Below are 20832 nucleotides of genomic sequence, written 5' to 3' on the forward strand. Positions count from 1 at the left end.
CTTGCTTGTCAGCTCAGAAGCTGGTGTGGTGGCCTGGAAGCAAGCTGTGGAGTCTCGATTCCTGGCTGTGCCATGGCTCAGCAGAGGTGGAGAAGTCACTGCAGCTCCGTACCTGTTTCAACATCCAAAAATGAAGATTCCTGTCTCTCATGGTTATCGGGAGAATCACCTGAAATAATATATCTCGGAAGGGCTCTCTAGGTGCCTGGCACATAAGAAGGATTCAATCTGCAGTAGCTGTTGTATGGTTATTTTTATTCCATAAGCCTTTGGTGAGACCCTATGATGCACCAGACACTGGTCTAGACCTCTCGGGGTGCCAAGAGGAAACAATGAGTTCTTTGATGCTAGAAACTCACAGTATGCAAGGAGCAAGGCAAATATATTGACCATGAGAGTTTGGGGGTGATCTTGACTTCTATGGAGGTTTCCCAGGGTATTTGGGAGCATCTTCCCAGATGTGGGCTCAGGGAGTGACGCCTGCAGGGGATTCTGAGGCCTACGTAAGAGTTGGACGTAGCAAAGCATTCCCACGGACAGGAGGAGCTTGAGCAAAGGCCGTGAGTCATGGAGGGGCATGAAGGGGTCTGGAGTTACTGGCTCAGGGTGGGGAGCGGGCAGGTCAGATCAGAAGGACCTCAGGGAGCATGTCCAGGGGCAATGGAAAGTCACCAAAAAATGTAAGAGGAGAGGCTATTTGATGGTATTTCTGTCTCTCAGGATGATGGATTTTCCAAGAATGTAGTGGTTGAGGGAATGGATCCCAGTGACTGGTTGGGAGCAACACTCCATGCAGAGAATGAGCACCTCTTGTCTGTGTAGAGAAGGGGCTCCTGCAGGGGCAACTGGGTGCACGGGGAGGGATGCAGTGACAGCAGGTTGAACCTGGAGGGGACAGAGCTGGCAGCCACTGAAGGTGGGGCCCAAGGTGACTGGAGGAGAGGAGAGCACAGGGACGCTGGAATTGTCAGGCGGCACAGAGTGAGGGCCACTCCACCTGCAATGCGGGTTGGGAGCAAGGGCACCTCCAAGGGGGATGAGGTATCTGGATGCCTGGACTCCCACCTTCGGCTCTTTATAGTCTCTGACCTCGGGCAAGCGACCGTCTGTAAGTCTCAATCTCCTCACCCTGAAATGGGACATGTAACACCATCCTCTGGGGCCATGTGAACATCAAACAAAAGACAAGTGAGCAGAACCAAGAGCCTGAGGCTTGGCCTGGAGGCCCAGACCCAGCATGTGGCAGGTGTCATCGGAATAGTCTGAAGCCGTGTAAATAAGGAGGGGTCAGATTCGAAGTTTTACCAAGTGTGGTTCTGGTTCCTATGAAAATGGGCGCTGGGCCTCACACCCAGGAAAAGGATCTGAAGGGATCCCAAGGGTGTTCTTACTCTGTCCAAGCTGCAGAATCAGTTGCTACGAAAGTCACCCAGATAAAGCTCGGTCCTTGGGCTCAGGGAGCTGGAAGTCGGGAGCTGGGGGAGGAGCCCAGGGCAGGATCAGAGAAGCCTGGCTGTGACACCCAGCCTCCCTTCTTACTTTACCGCCTCAGGCAGGTTTCTCACCTTCCAGAGTCGTGTTTGCTTACCTGGAAAATGGAGATGATAACGCTCACTCTCTGGGAGGATTCAGGGAGACATACGGCTAGAGATTGCCGGCAGGGGCTTGATGATCGTCAGGGGAAATGCAAGGTAACCGCAAGTAGTTCCGCAGCACAAAATCAGGGCTGTCGGGGAAGGATAAGGTGTTCAGGAGGTTCCAGGAGGAAGAGCCCATTTTCATCTGAGGTAATCAGGGAGCCTTCTCCAGAGGAAGGATAGGCACTTCCTCTGGCCCTGGGGGAATGGGCAGGGGTTGTGTGGTGGCTTCACCACCTGGATGTGGCCATGCAGCAACTACATTTCCCAAGATACAGCTCCATGCATAGGGCAGACCTATGGTGGGCCACAGGGCCTTTGCATGAGGTTTTGAAGGTGCAGATGAAGCCGCGGCCATGTTCCTTCAACCCCTAGGAGGCAATGCATAGAGTCCAGGCACGATCACTGCTTCTGCACTTTGTCCTCATCTGCTGACTCAGCTGTGGTGGCTCCCATGGAATGGCCACTCTGCTTCTCCAACTCCTGGATGGGGGTGGGCATGGCTCCATGACCAAGAAGGCCAGCTCTCCCTGAAGCACATCCCGCCACTCGTCCCTGAAGTTCGAGGTGTGGACTGGGACACGGCCTGTGCTATGTGTGCCCTTCCACCTGGGAAAACACTGTGCTCCTGTGGATACGGTCCTGTGGCTAAACCTCTCTCCTCACCACGGGAACCAGGCAGGAGGCCTGCTCGCCGCCGGTCGCAGGCTTCAGTTCTCTGCCAGACCCCAGGATAATTCAGACAAGCCAACCGTATCCTCCTGACCCTACGAAGCCTGCTCCCAGCACCCCGGCTGTGCACTCTGTTCCTGAGTGTGACCATCGTGTGGCCCTAGAGTGTGGTGTCATCCTACCCCTGCTGTGAGGGCACGTGATTAACAGGCTGCTGTGGGTCACACATGTCCAGCATCAGGTGCTGAGTGTCCGACCACCCCATAACCACACAGTCATAGACTCTCCCTCACCAGGGAGGTAAAGAGGCTGTGTGCAAAACAGATCACGTGGGTTCCCATCTGTGCTCATGGATTATGGTTCCAGCTTGTGGCTTTCCTCATCCTTGCTGTTTGCCATTGGATACCCATCCTTCCTTCCTCCACTGCCCTCCTTGTGAATTAAGCCCCAGCATAAGATACAAACCCCAGAGCTTTGCAGGGGCCAGTTTACAGAACTGCTTGAGTCCATGCATGGGTCCTATAACTGACTTTCTCCTGGAGGCCCCTTTCTGCAAGTAGCAGAAACCTAATCTTAATTCACAGTAAACACAGTGGGTATTCAGGTTTCTCTCCTGCTCCCCTTCTTTTCGGGGGATGGAGGCAGATTCATTCTAGGGATTAATACAATGGCATCACTGGGCATCTGCAGACACTGGACTCTGAAACACGCATGTTCCATTGGTGGTCCTTGGTTCTGGATGGCCCCTACCCTTACCCTCAAGACTGTGGCCCCTCCTCTGACACTGCCTGTTCCTGCATTTGATTCCTCTCCAGTCTATCAGGGGTAGGGGCTCTGTGAGTCTATCTTGTGCACTTGGCCTCAGCATTCCGTGCAGATGTGCACAGGGGCCCCCACATCTCCTCAACTCCATGGTCCCCATGTCAGAGGCTTCCTTGTCTCATCCCCTTGGGGCCAGTTCTGAGGTGGGTTCAAAGCTCCTTCTCAGAAACTTTGTACACATTTAATTATTTTCTCTTCCCTGGCTCTCTTCTGGTTTAAAGAGAGTATTTTCCTCTCTTAGGAGAAGAAAGTATTTTAAAAATTGTTTCATTTTTCCCTTGTGCTGTAGCTTGGAAAAAACCCTTAGATATTAAGAGCTTGACATCTTTCTTCTTTCTTTCCAGCTGATCTGATGAGTTTGCTTTGGAGCAATGGCAGCCTCTGGTCCCAGCTGGAGAAGGTCATGGGGCCAGTGGGATATGGGGGCCAGTGCAGGATGGGGTAAGCAGTCCTTTAAAATCCCAGATGGAGGACAAGAGAGGTTCAGAGCCTAGTGTTTGGACTAAATATCTGTGTCCCCTCAAATTCATATGTTGAATCCTTAACTCCTAACATGATAATATTTGGAGATGGGGTTTTGGGAGGTAATTAGGTTTAGATGACTCCCATGGTGGGATTAGCACCCTTATAAGAAGTAGAAGAGAAACCAGAGGCCCCCTAGCCCCTTGCCCACATGCACTCACTGAGGAAGGGCCATGTGAGGATACGGTAAGAAGGCAGCCAGACTCAAGCCAGAAAGAGAATCACCAGGAATCTGGTCTGTGGGTACCGTGGTCTGGGACTTCCAACCTCCAGAACTGTGAGAAACAATGTCTAAGTCCCTCCATCTGCAGCATTTTTACAACAGCCCAAACAGGAGATGATTCATAAGGAGAATCCATGGATATGTGACCCTCTCCAGGAGGTCAGGAAGGCTGCCCCTTGAGAAGGCCATTTGATGCCTCACTCAAGGACTATTTGCCAACCTTCAAGAGAGCATTTTGGGGAGAAGGCTAGAAAGCAAACAAGATAGTAAAGGGTAAGGAAGTGAGCAAGGATTGGGAGTGTTGAGTGTCAGATCCTAGTAAATAAAAGTGGGGACAGATGGTGGAAGCTTTAGGGCAAGCAGGGGACATTCAGGTCCCAGCAGGAGGAGGGAAGGCTATGTTTAGGACAAGGGACACTTGGGTATTTTGGTAGACAGAGGAGAAAGAGCCAAATAGAGGGAGAGATCCATACACTTGGAAATGAGAAAACTATTTTGGAATATTGGCTACAGTTTCTGCTAACTTGGTGATCTTGGACAAGATACTAAATCTCTCTGAGCTTCACATTCTTCATTGTGTAACTTCTAGGAATGGCAAGTTTATGTCACGGGTTTGCTTTGAAAAGTTTCACCATTAACTTAAAAGGACTTTGCATATTGCACAGTGACTTCTATATATAGGGAAACATACATGGTACTTACTGGTTGTCAAGACTACCCTCCACATTTAATGTGTATGAACTCACTGGGTTGTAGGCACTAAATGTCTTTCAGCGTCATTTTCAAAGCAACATTGTGAGGTAATTACTTTTATTATCTCCATTTTATGAATGAGGCACAGAGAGGTTAATAGCTCACCCAAGAACACAGAGCTAATGGTTGGCAGAGACACTGGCTCCCTAATCTATGCTCTTAATTACCATGCAACACTGCCTCATGCCAAATGAATTTTCTGGGTAAAAACTGATTACACAGTTGATTGATTAGCTGAACAGAGAAAGGACAATTACTGGAAAACAATAGCAAAGAAAGAACAAAAGGGTGGGATCAATAGCTCAAATGGAAAGGCTGACCCTTGAAAGATGAAGGACCAGAAAGAAAAAAAAAAAAAAAAAAAGACAAAGCTGCGAGGTGATAGCAACATTGTTTGAATACCTGTATCCAGCTGCTCCTGAAGCTGGTCAGATCTATCTCCTAACAAAATCTTGTTCTTGCTTAAATCAGGATAAGTTGCATGTTTACTTATTTGCATCTGAAGGATGATAACGAATACACTTGTGGAATTTGGAGTCTGGTGATGGAAAGGAGAGGTGGGGTGGGCTGTCATTGCATGGTAGCAACCCATCCCTGTCTAGCTGTCTGCATCAGTCTCCTAGGCTGCCGTAACAAGTTACACCAACTGGGTGGCTTACATCAACAGAAATTGATTCTCTCAAAGTTCTAGAGGCCAGAAGTCTGAAATCAAGGTGTTGGTAAGGGCATGCTCCCTCTGAAGGCTCTGGGGGAGAATCTATTGCTTATTTTTGATGATGTTGGTAATTCTTAGTGTTCTTTGGTTTGTAGATGCATCACCCCAATCTCTGTCTCCAGCATCACATGGTTGTTTCCTTCTGTGACAGCATCTAAGGACAACAGTCATGTTGGGGTATGGCTCATCCTAATGGATTATGACTTCATCTAATTGGAGTCTATTTTGAAATAAGGTTGCATTTAGGTACCAGGGTTAAGATTTCAACATATTTTTGGGGAGGATATGCTCTTACACATGGCCATGCATGGTACATGATTATCTTGATATTGTCCTCTCTTTTCCTTCTCTTTCTACAAGCATTTCAGGCAAACTCTGTCTCTCAGATCTCAAGGGAAAAGATGATAACGTCTAGAACAAAGGCCAAATTCTTGACTTGGAGTTCCAAAACTGGCTTTTGTACAATGGAATACTACATGGCAATGAGAAAGAATGAAATCTGGCCATTTGTAGCAACATGGATGAAACTTGAGGGTGTTGTGCTAAGTGAAATAAGTCAGGCAGAGAAGGACAGATACCATATGTTTGCACATATAGGTGCATTAGGAGGATATTAACGGAGGATCATGGGGGAGAAGAAGGGGAAAAATAGTTGGGGAGAGGGAGGGAGGCAAACCATGAGAGACTCTTGAATGCTGATAACAAACTGAGGGCTGATGGAGGTGGGGGAGAGGGGAAGGGGGGTGATGGGCATGGGGGAGGGCACTTGTTGGGATGAACATTGGGCGTTATATGGAAACCAACTTGAAAATAAACTATTTAAGAAAAAAAGAAAGTCATTGTAAAGATAACAATCTAAAAACCAAAGGATTTTTAATTTGTGAGAGCCGGGTTTTGTTGAAAGACAAAATGATTTGTGAGTTTTGAAAGAAAGCTTGGAGGATGGACTACATAGAGTATAAAATAAACTGGATTTCTGGAGAAGGCACATACTACAATGCAAAGGCAGCTTTCAACTACTTGCAAAGGGAAATAAGGATTGAACAAGCCAGGTGCTCAGGAGGGAATGAGGTTAGAACAGAGGTGTTAGTAGGTGTCTGAGAAGACCTTTGTCCACATTTAGACTCTTTCCAGAGGCAATTTTAAATTCTAACGAGGCAAGAGTTGTGCGCACAGGATTGAGGAGCCCAATAAGCATAGTCTGGAAACACTGCAAGCCTCCTAGGATGACCTAAGAAGACACCTATGTAGATGACCTAAGGTTGAGGGAGGAATTTAACTGGACAGATCCCAAAGCACTCTCAAAGTCCCTCATATTCTATGGAAGAAAAGGCTTCGAGCTGGACCAGGGTGCCTGTTAAGTCAGAACAGGATAAACACAGTGGCTGTGGCAGGGACCACAGGCCTTAGCACTGACTGTCTGCGTAGAATACTGAAGGCTATGAGTGGCAGCTTCACCAAGACCCAGGTTGCAGCAGGAGCTGGAGGCCAACCTGCACCCCGGCCAGGCTGTCCTGAATCAGGTGTATGTTGCCCAGGACACACCTACTCTCAGAACTTAGGTCACCAGGAAGACACAAAGAAGGGACAGGAAGGAATCCTTCATTTGGATAACTACTTACCCCCAAAAGGCTGAGTCATAAATTGGGAGAGGCCAATTTCCTTGGATTGGGTTTTAATTTTTAATCACCAATTCAAATGGAGGCTGTGTTCAGTTATGGAGAATCAGGATGGTTACAACTGTACCCATCTGAGGCTTCTTAACATGTGTATCAGTTACCTGCTGCCGTGTGATTTAGTGGCCGAGGACTATGCATGGTCATGGTCTCACAATTTCTGTCAGTGAGGGTTTGGGGCCTGAAGTAGCTCGGTTCTCTGCTTTGGGGTCTCAGCAGGCTGCAGTGAAGGGGTTGAGAGGGCCATGGGGACTAAAGTCTTATGTGAAAACTCTTTGGGAAAAGAAAGTATTTCCAAGCTTGCTCAGGTTTTTGGCAGAACATGTTTCCTTGTAGGTGCAAGACTGAGGACTGACTGTTGGCCAGGGGCTGCCCTCCTTGCAGGGGCTTCCCACAGTCTCCTGCTATGCGGTCCACCCCATGGACAGTTCACAGCATGACACTTACCTCTTGAAGGTCAGCAGGAATGTGAAAGCAAGGTGGCTAGTAAGGTGAAGTCTTATGTGATGCAATCGCAGGAGTGACAGTCACCTTTGCCATATTCTGTGGAAAGAACGTCACAGGTGATGCCCACTGTCAGAGGAAGGAGAATGCACAAAGGCATAAATATCAGAAGGCAGGCGGTCATGAGGGATCACGTAAGGGTCTTTCCGCTACTGTATGTAAATCTTCAAACTTGCTATGTCAGTTCTGTTGGCTGCATGTAGCTTTCATTTCGAGTTCAACGGTTTTCAATGAAGTCATCAATTGCATGAAGTTCTATTAAACCTCATAACTTACGATTATAGTAGTTAGAGAACCTCTCTATGGAGCTTTACATAGAATGTGTAAATGCTATCTCACTGTTGAAGAATGAGAAAACTTGGGTGAACAGGACTCTAGAGGCTCTGCAGGAAGGAATGGTTTCAAGGTGGGTGTGTTGTTACCATTTCATACACCACTGAGGTCCAGATGGATTATTTTCAGAGGTTACTCAAGAGTTACTCAATATAATTTGGCTATTAAAAAAAGATAAAACATTTGAGAAACAAAAACTTACCTTCATTACTTTTATTATGTCTAATAAATAAGAAATTCATGAGAACATGTAGATAGATGACATTAATGACTCTTTAAAAAATTTAAACATGCTTCTTGTAGAGTGATGGAAGTTTCTTTTGAAGTTGAGTCCATACATGCTGTCATTTATAGATATTTGGTAGACACCTTTTAAGAAGTGGCTTTAATTAGCTCCTTTTTGTCTGCCTCCCCTCCCTTTTGGCAGCCCCCTTTCTTCTTTAATATATGTTAATATAATTAGTCTTATGAAACAAACTGGGTTAAATAACCAGAAGACATGATATAAAATTGAAACGTCACTGCATAATTAAACATTTAAACATGATAAAACACAATTACATATGCGCTCTTGGGGAGGAATTGGTTTCAGTACCATGGACAGCCACCCAATCAAAAGCTCTTGGGGGGTGTTTGTTTGCCTTATGCTGACGTAACCAACTATAACAAAGTGACCTTTCTCAGCCCAAATGTTGAAACAATGATTGGAAGTGGGTGGGATGCTTCTTGGGACAATCTCCATTGACAGGTGTTACTCAGGATGCATGGTCTTAAATAAATGGGTCAAAGGAACAGCTAACCACAATTCTTAACACTTATTAATAACCTATACATACCAGACCTGTATCAAGCTTTTAAGATGCATGAGCTTGTTTCATACTCACAACATCCCTGAAAGAAGTTAGTATTATTTCCCATGCTTTGCATGTAACGAAATTGAGACAGGGAAAGTAACTGCTCAGAAGTTACAAGCTTATCCATGGTAGAGCCCAGAATGGAATCCAGTAATCTGACTATAGATCTTATACTCTTAATCACTATGTTTCAAGGTTCCAGCAGTGTTAGTGTACATACGCAAGTCAGCACAAAAGTCTTTGAAATGACCTAAAGAAAAGTAAGAACTCTTTGAGATGTTTCATTAAGCTGTTTCATTAAGTCTTGAGATTAACTGCTTGATGAAAAACCCTGGTGTGGTATGTGTTCAGGGTTCAGTGGTTTCCATCTGTATAATGGGGTAGGTTCTAATTAAGCCCATTTTCCTATATTTATTATTTTTGGTCCAAAGACTAGCTCATATTAACTTTGTGTGAAATCGTTTTTTTTTTTTTTTTTCGGCCTTCTTTTAAAATATTGTGCTCAACTCAAGTCAACAATCTCTTGCCCCATATGTTAGCAACCTGAATCCCTCCTAGCAGGGATCTGGGAGGGTGCATCAACCACAATGTGGGGCATCACAAAATAAGCCTTAAAAAAAAAAAAAGACTCAGATTTCTGGAAATGGTGTTAAAGGTTCCACATGTATCACAAGACCTATAAATATCTCCTCTTCTATCTTTGAAAACCTTTACTGCTAGTCCAAATGTTAATCCTCATTTGGTTATAAGCCTGGAAAAGATTTTGTCATCAAAGTTAAAAGATAAAAGATAAAATTGGATGCCTCCCAGCTGTGTCCAACCCTGCTGAAGAAACCAATGACTTCTCCTCCTTGGCTTCAAAGCCCACCTGATTTACCTATTCCCCAAGCCTGTCAATCTAGATGAAAATGTCCCCTGCAGAGTCCCTGCTCTAACAGCGTCTGGCTTGTTCTTCATCTGTGAGAAGGCCTGGGTAGGAAAGTTAACCCAGAACAAGCTTCCACCTAACTTTCCTTCTTTCCTTTTTTTAAATTTTATCTGTGTGTGTGTGGGGTGGGGGAGCAAGGGCAGGGGGAGAGTCAGAGAGAGAGAGAGAGAGAGAGAGAGAGAGAGAGAGAATCTTAAGCAGGCTCCACACTCAGTGTGGAGCCCAACACAGGGCTTGGTCCCATGACTGTTAAATCATGACCTGAGACAAACCAAGAGTCGGACGCTCAACTGACTAAACCACCCCAGCACTCCCTCCATCTAACTTTCTATTGGAGACAACATCAGCGGCCTCTCGGGAAAGCTCAAGAACATCTTGGCTTTATGGGGAAGCTTCAGAATAGACTCCCCAAGGCTGGCTTCTATCCCCTCAAGAATGCAGAACATTTTGCATTTCAAGTAGAGTATAAAAGTGGTGGTTACTAAGGGATGGGGGGATGAGGGGATAAGATTGATAGTATTTAAGGGCACAAACTTGTAACAAGTACTCAACAAACCATAGAGAACTAATGCACACTATATTGACTATATATATAGTCAGCTGATATATATATGACTCATGACTAGCTGATAATAGTGCATTATAAGTACATAATGTGACCTAGCAGTGCTATTGCTGGGTCACAGGGGAGTTCTATTGTTAGTTTCCTGAGGAAACTCCACACTGTTTTCCAGAGGGGCTGTACCATGGAATACTACATGGCAATGAGAAACAATGAAATCTGGCCATATGTAGCAACATGAATGGACCTTGAGGGTGTTATGCTGAGCGAAATAAGTCAGGCAGAGAAGGACAAATATCATATGTTTGCACGTATAGGAGGATTAGGAGGAACTTGATGGAGGAACAACGGGGAGAAGAAGGGCGGAAATAGTGGGGGAAAGGGAGAGAGGCAAACCATGAGAGACTCTTGAATGCTGACAAAAACTGAGGACTGATGGATGTGGGGGGGAGGGGGGGATGGGCATGGAGGAGGACACTTGTGGGGATGAGCACTGAGTGTTATGTGGAAACTAATTTGACAATAAACTATTTGTAAAAAAAAAAAAAGTACATAATGTGACCAATATCATTAAAATGGCAACCACATTACAATATATAAATGCACAATAAATAAATGTATCCCATGCTGTACACCTTAAATTTACACAATGTTATGTGTGTTTCAAAAATGAAACAAAACAAGAGGATTTGTTCTTATGCTTTCTCCTTTACTTTGGCCAAGATTTACTTGCATCGTACATGGAGAAGTTCAGAAAGCAATCAGTAACCTCTCCCATGAAAAATCATAATAAGATTAGTAGTAATAATATAATAATAATAATAATATTCCTTAATGGAAAAAAACTAAGAAAAAAGATACTAACATTTGTTTTTTAAAAATTTTTAATGTTAATCTTTGAGAGAGAGACACATACAGTGTGAGTTGGGAAAGGGCAGAGAGAGAGGGAAACACCAAATCTGAAGCAGACTCCAGGCTCTGAGCTGTCAGCACAGAGCCCAGTGTAGGACTCAAACCCATGAACTGTGAGATCATGACCTGAACTGAAGTTGGATGCTTAACTGACTGCACCACCCAGGTGCCCAAGAGGTATTAACATTTGTAATGCTACCTATTCATTTATGTATTTATTGTTCAATATTTATTGAGCATGAAATACATACTAGACATTAGGACAGGTACAAGGGTAGGATGAAGTGTGAGTCCTTACATTAGGTAAGCCTCCCTAGAAATAGAACTTGAGGTGTGAATTTATGTTCGAATAATCTGTTAAAATGCTACCAAAAGAAAGCAGAAAAGGAATGGAGAGGAAAGTTGGAAAAGAGAAGCAAGGACATGATATTGGGCAAAGTCCCAGCTTTAGGCTGGCCTGCATGGAGTTCTAGAGCAAGAACTTCAGTTCGGGTTTTGCTTTATGTTGAGACAGGGAGCTGGGCTTCCATATTCCTGTGCTCGTCAGTTACTGGTTAAGCTCTCTCCGAGAGATGTCAACTCCTACATAATTTGGATCTCCGTTCTTGTAGGAAAGGCAATCCCAGGAGCTCAAGAGCCATGCACTGAAGGAGCCCAGCCCACAGAACCTGGGGTGCGGGCAGTGGGAAAGATTGAGAAGATATTTGAGGGGCCTGGGTGGGGCACCAACAGGTCCATACAGTCCACCCCATGTTCTGCCTGGATCTACTTCCTTCTCACAGTATATTCCCTTCAACCTGTCATAGCTCCTTCCAAATTGTGGCTGTGTTCAATTTCTGTGAAAAACTCTACAAGAAGAGAGTAATTGGGACAAAATATAGCCACTGATGCTGTATTTGGTCCCAAACCAGAATCTGCTGTTCATTATCTCTCTCGTCTGGCATTCTTTATTTATTTATTTATTATTTATTTATTTATTTCTAGGAGAGAGAGAAAGACAGCGTGAGCAGGGGAGGGTCAGAGAGAGAGGGAGACACAGACTCTGAAACAGGCTCCAGGCTCTGCGCTGGCAGTCAGCACAGAGCCTGATGCGGGGCTCGAACCCACAAACCGCGAGATCATGACCTAAGCGAAAGTCAGACGCTTAACCGACTAAGCCACCAAGGTGCCCCTGGCATTCATTCTAAATAACCTTCACCGTCAGGGATCACTTCTGCTGAGTGATTTGTTTAGAGAGGATACCAAGACCCTCATCCCAGAGAGGATTGAGCCCCTGGTGACTATGTCTATTTAAGACTATGGTTGCTGTAACTGCCCATGCACAGTTAAAAATGGGCATGGGAGCACCAAGAGATACTCCAATGAATCAACTGCATGGTGAACATATTCCTTTCTGCACTCACGACATGGAAATCCTATTTCCTCATGAAGATCCAGATCAAATACTCCTGCCCTTTATTTGCCTGCTGATCTGCTGTTAGAGATAGCTCAAAATGACTAGGAAGCAGCTGTAGTTTTAAGTTTAATGTGGCTTTTACTGTGTTTCCTGCTGAAACAGCTCTGCTCTGGTAAATGGGCCCCAACACCCATAGAACTTAAAGTTGTGGGGAGGAAATCACACATTTCCTTGTGAGTTATTGGGGATCATGGTCAGTAAGGTTACTCCTGCCTCCCAACTTTGGTCTCTGGATCCATATATTCTACCACTGGGCACTTAGCACCATATGATGGCTGTTGGTTTAAGATAAGTGCTGCCTCTCAGACCATAGCACCCCAACCTCATGGAGTGTTCTGTCCATTGTAACATCTTGGCTACATCTTCAAGAACCATTATCATGCTCTATTATTACTTACAGATATAGTAGGACAGTAGACCCATCATCATGTGTCCAAATGTCACACTTTCTTTGCCATAAGTGGTCCCTTTGTTCTACACAACAATTTGTTATGCGGGACCCCATGTTGGTACATTAAACACTCCGTGGGCTCTCTGTTGTTGTGTCCAAACTTGGCACTGGGGCAGGAAAGGAAAAATGATCATGATCTCCCTTTGCAAACCAGAGAAGACTAAGGAAGGTGTGAAACAGGGTATAACTTCAGGCAAAGTCCTGGGCTCAGGCTTGTGTCTCAGGAAGAACTGAAGAATAAGGTACAGACCAGCAGGTTGCTTGCCCTGCTCATAGGCAAAGGAGCTTGGATTCCACACTCCTGTGCCATTCAGTTACTGGATAAGGCCCTTCATTCAGGAGATGTGTTAGGCACTTACCACTCTCTTCACCTGTGTGTAAAATGGCTCCAGCAGCTGAAGGGAGTTCTTCCAAAAAGAGTTACATGTATAGGTACTTGAATCAAAGAAGATGGGCACAGGAAATCTGAGTAAAAGGGAAGTGAGAAGTTCTAGATGAAGTGCAGACAGGGTCTGCTACAGATCTGTAGCTCATAGCTAGGAGGAGAGACAGATCCTAAGCAAACTATTATAATTCAGAGTGGTAAGTGCCATAACAGAGGCAAAGACAGGCAATTCCAAGGTCACTGAACCTCTTTCTTGGGCTTAAAGGTGTGAGAAAAGATAAAAGACAATTATACTCCAGGAAGTGACTCTCAGATGAGCTCAGAAGTGTGGGTAAAGATTATTCACACAAGTAGGATAGGGGATATGATGCTCCAGACAGACAAACAGGCATGTGCAAAGTCACAGGGTGAGAGAGTTAGTATAAGTGTTGAAAAAGCTGATAGAAGCATTGAGTATGTGAGAAGGGGTGGGGGTGGGGGTGGGGTTAAAGGGGTACTGATAGAGATGAACAAGTAGTCTAGTCTAGACAGACTACACTTGACAAGAGCCAGATCATGAATGATCTTATATGGCATACTAAAGAGACTGAATATTTTACTTATGGCAATGGAAAAATCACGGAAAAGTATTAAGCAACAAATTTCTCAATGAGAATCATGTTAGGAAGACTAGTACGGCACTGGTATAGAGAATGAGATTGGAAAGGATATAATATTGGAGATACCAAGCCCTATTCCAGGAAGTTATTTTGGTAATCCATGTGAAGAAGGACCTGAGCCAGAGCAGTTGTGGAGAGATTAAGAAGCATGGGGAAAAGTGTGAGAGAATAAGAGACATGATTAGTGACTTGGAGGTGAAGAAGAGTCCTGGATGGGATGGTAAAGCCATCATTGGAGTGGGGACTCAGCAGGAGGGGAGCCAGGAGCAATGAGATCATATATAGTCATCAGTGTTAACCTAGGGTGAGTTTGAGCTATGTATGGGACATCCAAATAAAGGTGTCCAGGAGGCTGTTGGATGTGGACTGATAGCTTAGGGCAGAAGTTCAAGTTGGATGTATAAAAAAATCAGCAGAATGTCGATGGTAATTAAAGCTGTCATTGCAGATGGGATACTAAAATTGTCCAGAGTGAGAAATAAATGTACACGAGTGAGGGTAGACATCTGGGAAAATACACATTTGAAAGGAGCCCATGGAGAATGAGAACCTTATCAATGAAATTGAGAAGAATTATCCCAAAGAGTAGAAGAACTAGAAATCAGGAAGAAGACAATTTCTCCAGTGCTGCAGAAGAGGTTGACTGAACAAAGGGCCATGGGATCAGGCCACAGGGAATTCCTCTGTGTCCTCAAGGGGAAAGAGTAAATGGGAGGAAAACAGGTAGTATGGACATGTGACCACGGCATACACTTCTTCAAGATGCTTCATTGTGAAGGAGAGTGGGGACAGGACATTGCCAGCAGTGGCTGGTGGGTGGAAGGAGAGATTTCTTTTTTCTTGATGTGAAAGACTTGAATATCATACAAATGTGAGGAGAGACATGAGTGAGTGGGGGAGGGAGGTCGTGTAAAGGTGGGAGGGGTGGGGATCCAGCCTGTAGATGGACAGATGAGCTGTGGGTAGAAGAGGGGACACTTTTCCTACTGTCCTGAGAGGACAAGAGTAAAGAAGGATGTAGGCTCTGAAAAGTTTGGAGGTGTGTGCAGAAAAAGGAAGCCTTTTTCTTGGTTGTATGTTTGCTGGGAGTGAGGGCAGGAGACAGTATTGGGGTTTAGGGAGGGTCCTGAAGGGTTAGACTACCCAGACAGACCTGGGATAGCATCAGAAGTGCTGGCTTCCCAGGAGCCTCAGCTACAGATGCTGGGGTACATTTCCAGGAGTGAGAAGTGTGACATCCTAGCAAATGTGAGTCGCTGGGGCTGTGCCCACCAAGGACAGACACCAGCCTTGTTACCAACAATGGCAACAACAATAAAAGTCAATTTTCTCCTGACTCTTACACAAGGGTTATCAGCACAAACTTAGGAATCTGCTAAATATGATGTTAAGATAGAGCCTACCTAAAAAAAAAAGTTTTTATTTTGAAGGGCTTCAGAGAAGGTCAGTCTCTTCAACCCCAGGATGTGAGATTTTATGCAACATGCAGTGAAGTCTATTACCTGAAACCTTCACAAGTGCAAGTTTCAGTGAAACAGGAATGTTCTCTTGTCACATGGCCAAGCAGTCCAAATCAGGTTTCTTTATTTCCTCCTCCCCCAGGATAAAGAGCATACACACAGTAATTAGCTGGATTTAGGAGTTTATTAAAAAGGTTAAAATCTGTCTTATACCTTGAGCCAATGCATATTTAGAGCATCCTTTTGCATTTTCACAACAGCTGCACACCTGTTTCATAAGCATCATTTGAAAACATTCACCAGGTTTGGCTGATGCCTGGGCTGGATGCAGGAGTAAAAAAAAATAATGCAGTGTAACTCTCATCTCTCACACACACTTCCAAGGAGCTCAGATATTTACCCAATGCGATCAACACCAAGAAGGACCATCCCCTTGTTGAGCTGGAAGGACCTTGGAGAGCTGATCCAATCACGTCTGTTTGCAGATGTCCAAACCAGATGGCCAACTATGAGATCTCACGGTAAGTTCCTGGACTTGTTGGTGCTAGAGCTAAGCCTGTCTGCACAGTGTTCTTGCTATTTATACCACGTACCTTGTCAGTCCCAAATCCCCCTATTGCCCGACATCATTAAACACACAAAACTTTTCATATTCACCAGAATGGGCACATAGGGAAGCAAACAGACAAAGGCATCTTGAGAACAGTCTTCGACAAGAATGGATGCCGGAAGGTTTTCGGTTAGCTCCTTAGCCATTAGAACGTTCCCTTGGTGACTGCTCTGATAGTCTTTGCTAGAAGCATCTTAATTATGCTTGGTTTGATACAAAAGACACTTAACTATTGTTAATGAAAACATCAGCTCCTTGATGTTGAAGGTTAACTCTTGCCACATGATTGGGCTGAATGTCTTCGACCAAAATCCACAAAGCTAAAGATAATGAAAGAATTGGAAGTTTCAATGGAACAGGGATGTTCTCTTGTCATGTGGCCAAGCAGTCAGAAAAATAAGTACTGTTGGGCTAACAGTACATCTTTATCTGGCTTGCGCTTTGCTCTACATGTGCAAAGTGCATGTCTTTGGACTGTCACCAGGTAACCTTCCTGGTCAATGACAGAGCAACCTCCCTCTTCGATGGGATAATAGATATTGGAGGGTTGCTGTTGTAGTGTCTAGGATGTGTTTTATTTGTGTGTTATTGAGTATGGGCACAGTGGTTCCATGGAAGATTGTGCTGTTATTCAGGTCAAGGGTTCTCTTTTTTCTTCCCACATTACCTGAGGTTGAATGCTGGATCAGCATGCCGGTACCAATACTGCTCCATCTCAGAAGCTGAACCTTTGTAAGACACTTAACATTTTAGATCTAGAAACAGGAAGAATTGTTTTAATAGTTTGTTAAATATTTTTCCGTGGAGTGCAAAGAATTCCCCCCCCCCCCCCCCGCCTCTTTTTTTGAGGCATTCAGCCCTTAGGGGAACTTCAGAGAATGAGAGATTAAAGCAAACATTGAATTAACTCTTTGAGTGCAGAACTTTGAGCCCACACACAGCATTGTTGGAAATGGCTGCCTTCCTTCTGATTGTGATGCCCAGGTGGTCATGGTAACACCCTTTGTGATGGTTTGGCCTTGGGCCCTGCTGTTTCAAGGACACTTCTGAGCACCTTCCCTTCAGTACACACATGAATGTAAATCCCAGTTGTTTTTCTCTCCATGGAAGGGTTATTTCTCAGAACACAACCCTCCGTGGGCAGGCACAATGCCAGTGATAACAAACATTGCCTTTTCTTCTTACAGTTGGCTTGAGGTTTCTGGAACACAAAGAGCTTTCGAGCTTTGCCAAGCTTGTCTTGGGAGATGAAACGGGCACTCTTTGCCATGTGCTCAAAGTTACTTTTTCCCAGCCTTTTCCCTTTCTTTCTGAAAGTGAGAGATTGAGAAAAGCAAAACAACAATAACAACATTCTCATCAAATTGTAGAAAGTTTGTGAGTCAGTGGATCACACTCAGAAGCCTAAGCTGCTCAGAAGTCCTGCTAGGGGGCTGGTGCCGCCACCTCTAGTTTGCTATTGTCAGGACATGTAGAGGGTCTCAAATTTGTACCACACTTAAAAGCTAATAGCTTGGCCTGCCACAGTTCCCTGGATGCTGGAAGAGGACACGAGTCTCCTAAGTCAGAGACTCAGTGTGGTATTACTCACAGCACAGATAAGGTCATGAGTGCCATGACCCCATCAGTTCTAGCGTGCCCTCAAGGCCCATGGGGTGATACAGAGGAGCCAGGTAGACTGTGAACATAGTACGTTTGGGTCACAGTTGAGGAACCATGAAGTTAAGAAACACCAAACATTTGTTTCCCATTTCAACAAATATTCGTAGGATTCCTACTATTGACAAGGTGCTGATCTAGGAATGGAGGACACACTGAGAAAAACGGAGTTCTGTCCTTGTGTAGCTGACCTTGTAGAAATAGACAGATAGTGAGAAATAACCATTATAAATAAGTGAATTACATAGTAAGTCAGAAGATGAGAAGGGTAAGGACTGAGAACAACAGACAATGTGGCAGTAGGAATGTTGGGAGGGGGCAGAAAGTGGTACTAAATAAGGTGTTTGAGGAGAGCTTCACTGAGAAGATGAGAGATTGGAGTGAAGATAGAAGAATACCAGGGTCCTGCCTGAGGCCACACAGTTTGAGGGTGTGAATGTGTCTAATGCCTGTGTCTAATGCAGAGGAAACTCCGAACTTAAAAAAGAGTTTGCTGGCAAACCTGTCAAATTGTGCCTCAGAGGAAGACATTGTTTTTATTATCTTGGTCAGCAAACATAACTGCCTTTTGCCCAGAAAGGAGACATATCTTCTGGAGACATAGCTATCTTCCAAAACTATTTGTTATGCAGACATCCTTGAAAATATAGTACAGAACAGAATCCATTAATGTCTCCTCTCTGTGCAGGTATGCATAAATGCAAGGGACGCATGACAGATTGTCTCTTAACCATTAATTCCCACTCCCATGTTTGATGACACTTGAGTGACCCAGCCAACACTGAGGTCCATCCCATCTTCAGTCCCAGCTTGTGGAGGGGAGAGGGGCTCAGCCAGGATCCCATCCCTAGTTATTGCCTAACTCTGTCCTAGCCATGGCTCAGCAGGCTCAGAAATTCCTTAGGCTACTCGAGAGTTCTACCATCACCAATCTTCTCAAATAAACAACATACAAGAGCAAACAGACATAGTTCTACATAAGCCTGAAGACTCCTTGACTTATGCCCTTGCTAGGATTGCAACAGTTTGGTTTCTGAGAACTGAGGAAAACTTTTCTTTCACCTCAGCTTTATTCCTCTGACTCTGTTGTTTGACAGGTCACTTTGAGCCAATGAGTGAAAAAGTAACATGGGGCTCAGGACCCTTGGATATGAAATTATTTATACTCAATCTTCCCAAGTGATCTTCAGAGAGCTGATGATGTCCTCTTGGCCACATTCTTTAGGCAATAGAGGAAGACTTTTGAACATGGACATGCCATCAGCTCCCATTGAACTTTCCAGAGTAGGTGATTATAATTAACTAGTTCTTGGATTAGCAATTCTAGTCCATGGATTGTCTATTTATGCTAAAAAATAGATTTACAGAGTTCACAGCTTTTCTGGAAGGCCTCAGTCATTTCCTGAAAAGTCACATGAAGCTTTTGGCCTATGGGGATTAAAGTCCCAGATCAGAAGGCCCTTAACTGAGTGTGACTTCCTGCTTATTTTATGAGCAATTTAAGCAACAGTGTGTTTTCTGTGTCTTAAAGTATTATCAGGATTCTCTGCAGCATGGTCACAAAGATGATGAGATGAGAGAGTGTCCATCCGAACCTATGATAAGCTTTGTATCATTTTACTCCTTCATCTTTCTTCACCTCAACTTCTACACAGTCTCCTCGTGGAAGGTCATGGTAGATGTGGGTATAAAAAAATGGGCAGGAAGCACTGAATGGAAGCACTAGGGTCCCCGTAGATGCATGTGCACTGAGTGCTGTGTGGTTTATTGGCTATGTATTAAGAAAAGGCCTTGCTCACTTTAGGAAGGTGGGCATTTTTTAGACTGAGGATGGATGCCTCAGAGAAAACCCAGCCCATTGACCCAGTGGCTATAGTTCATTGACCCTGTAGCTATTGTCCATTGACCCAGTGGCTATTGTCCTTTGACCTAAAGCTATTGTCCCTTGAGCCTCTAGATATTGGCAAAGGATAAAGAACTTACCTGAGTTCCATTGATCTAAGATAAAGCACTCTGGTTTCAGAGTTAGCTGAACAAGATGACCTCTCAAAGACATTATAAATCAGGTTAGAGACAGGCTGAGGTCCAGGGGAAAATTAATTATTATCACTCTATATAATGGCTATTTTACTACACAGCGCCCTTTTTACATCTATAGATCTTGATCTCTTTGTGGCCATTAATACTAGGCCCCTTCCTGAGAGGGAGAAAAGTGGACTTTTTGATACAATGTTTATGTATCAAATTCATTTTAAGGAACATTGTCAAGGCAGGATTATTGAAAGTAATCCATTAGAGAGGCAGTCGTGACAGAATTTTTATTTTTGCACAGCTTGAGAGAAAATGAAAGAAATGGTAAACTTCTAAGTTTGGGGAATATAGAAGTTTTAAATTGATTAAAGATAGTTTTAACTTTTTCCTAAAAAGTAGCATTTAATTTCTTTTGCATACAAAAGCAGTCTGTGAGAGTCTGTATGGGTGCAGACCATAAGCTGTCAACATGGATCAAATTCTGAAACTGTGGGAAGAATAACAAAAAGCACATTTCACAAGCATGGGGTCATCTAATGTTAGTGCCGGCAGGTGGTCTTGATGGAGTCATGGACCTGCTCTGCAGGTGCTCAGTGTCACTGCAGCTAGGTAGGCAAATGCACCTACCTGGAAAATAAGTGGAAGGAAGCAGTTGTGGAAGAGAGGGAGGAAAGGAGGGAAGCAAGCAGGGAAGGAGGAGGGGAGAACAGGAAAGACATTTCTGAACACGTCCCCAGATGGTAGTAACTGGCACCAGTCTATGCTGGTGGCTTAAATAGGAACCTGTAGAGAATATTAAGAGAGTGGAAGGTACTTGTGTAGTGCGTTACCTGGGCAACTGAGCTGCTACGGGCATTTGATCAAGTTTTCTGATCAATGCCAAACCCCTGTTGTGAAGACCTAAGAGAGTCTGGGATGATGTGCACTTTCTAAAGCACGCTGTGTAAGGGTCACGGGATGAAGGATGCAGTTCAGACTACGTAAGAGTACCTTTTCTGTTAGGATGAG

This window comes from Hyaena hyaena, unplaced genomic scaffold, assembly GCF_003009895.1.
Source record: "Hyaena hyaena isolate Hyena2069 unplaced genomic scaffold, ASM300989v1 scaffold_2, whole genome shotgun sequence".
In the NCBI taxonomy this organism is placed as follows: Eukaryota; Metazoa; Chordata; class Mammalia; order Carnivora; family Hyaenidae; genus Hyaena; species Hyaena hyaena.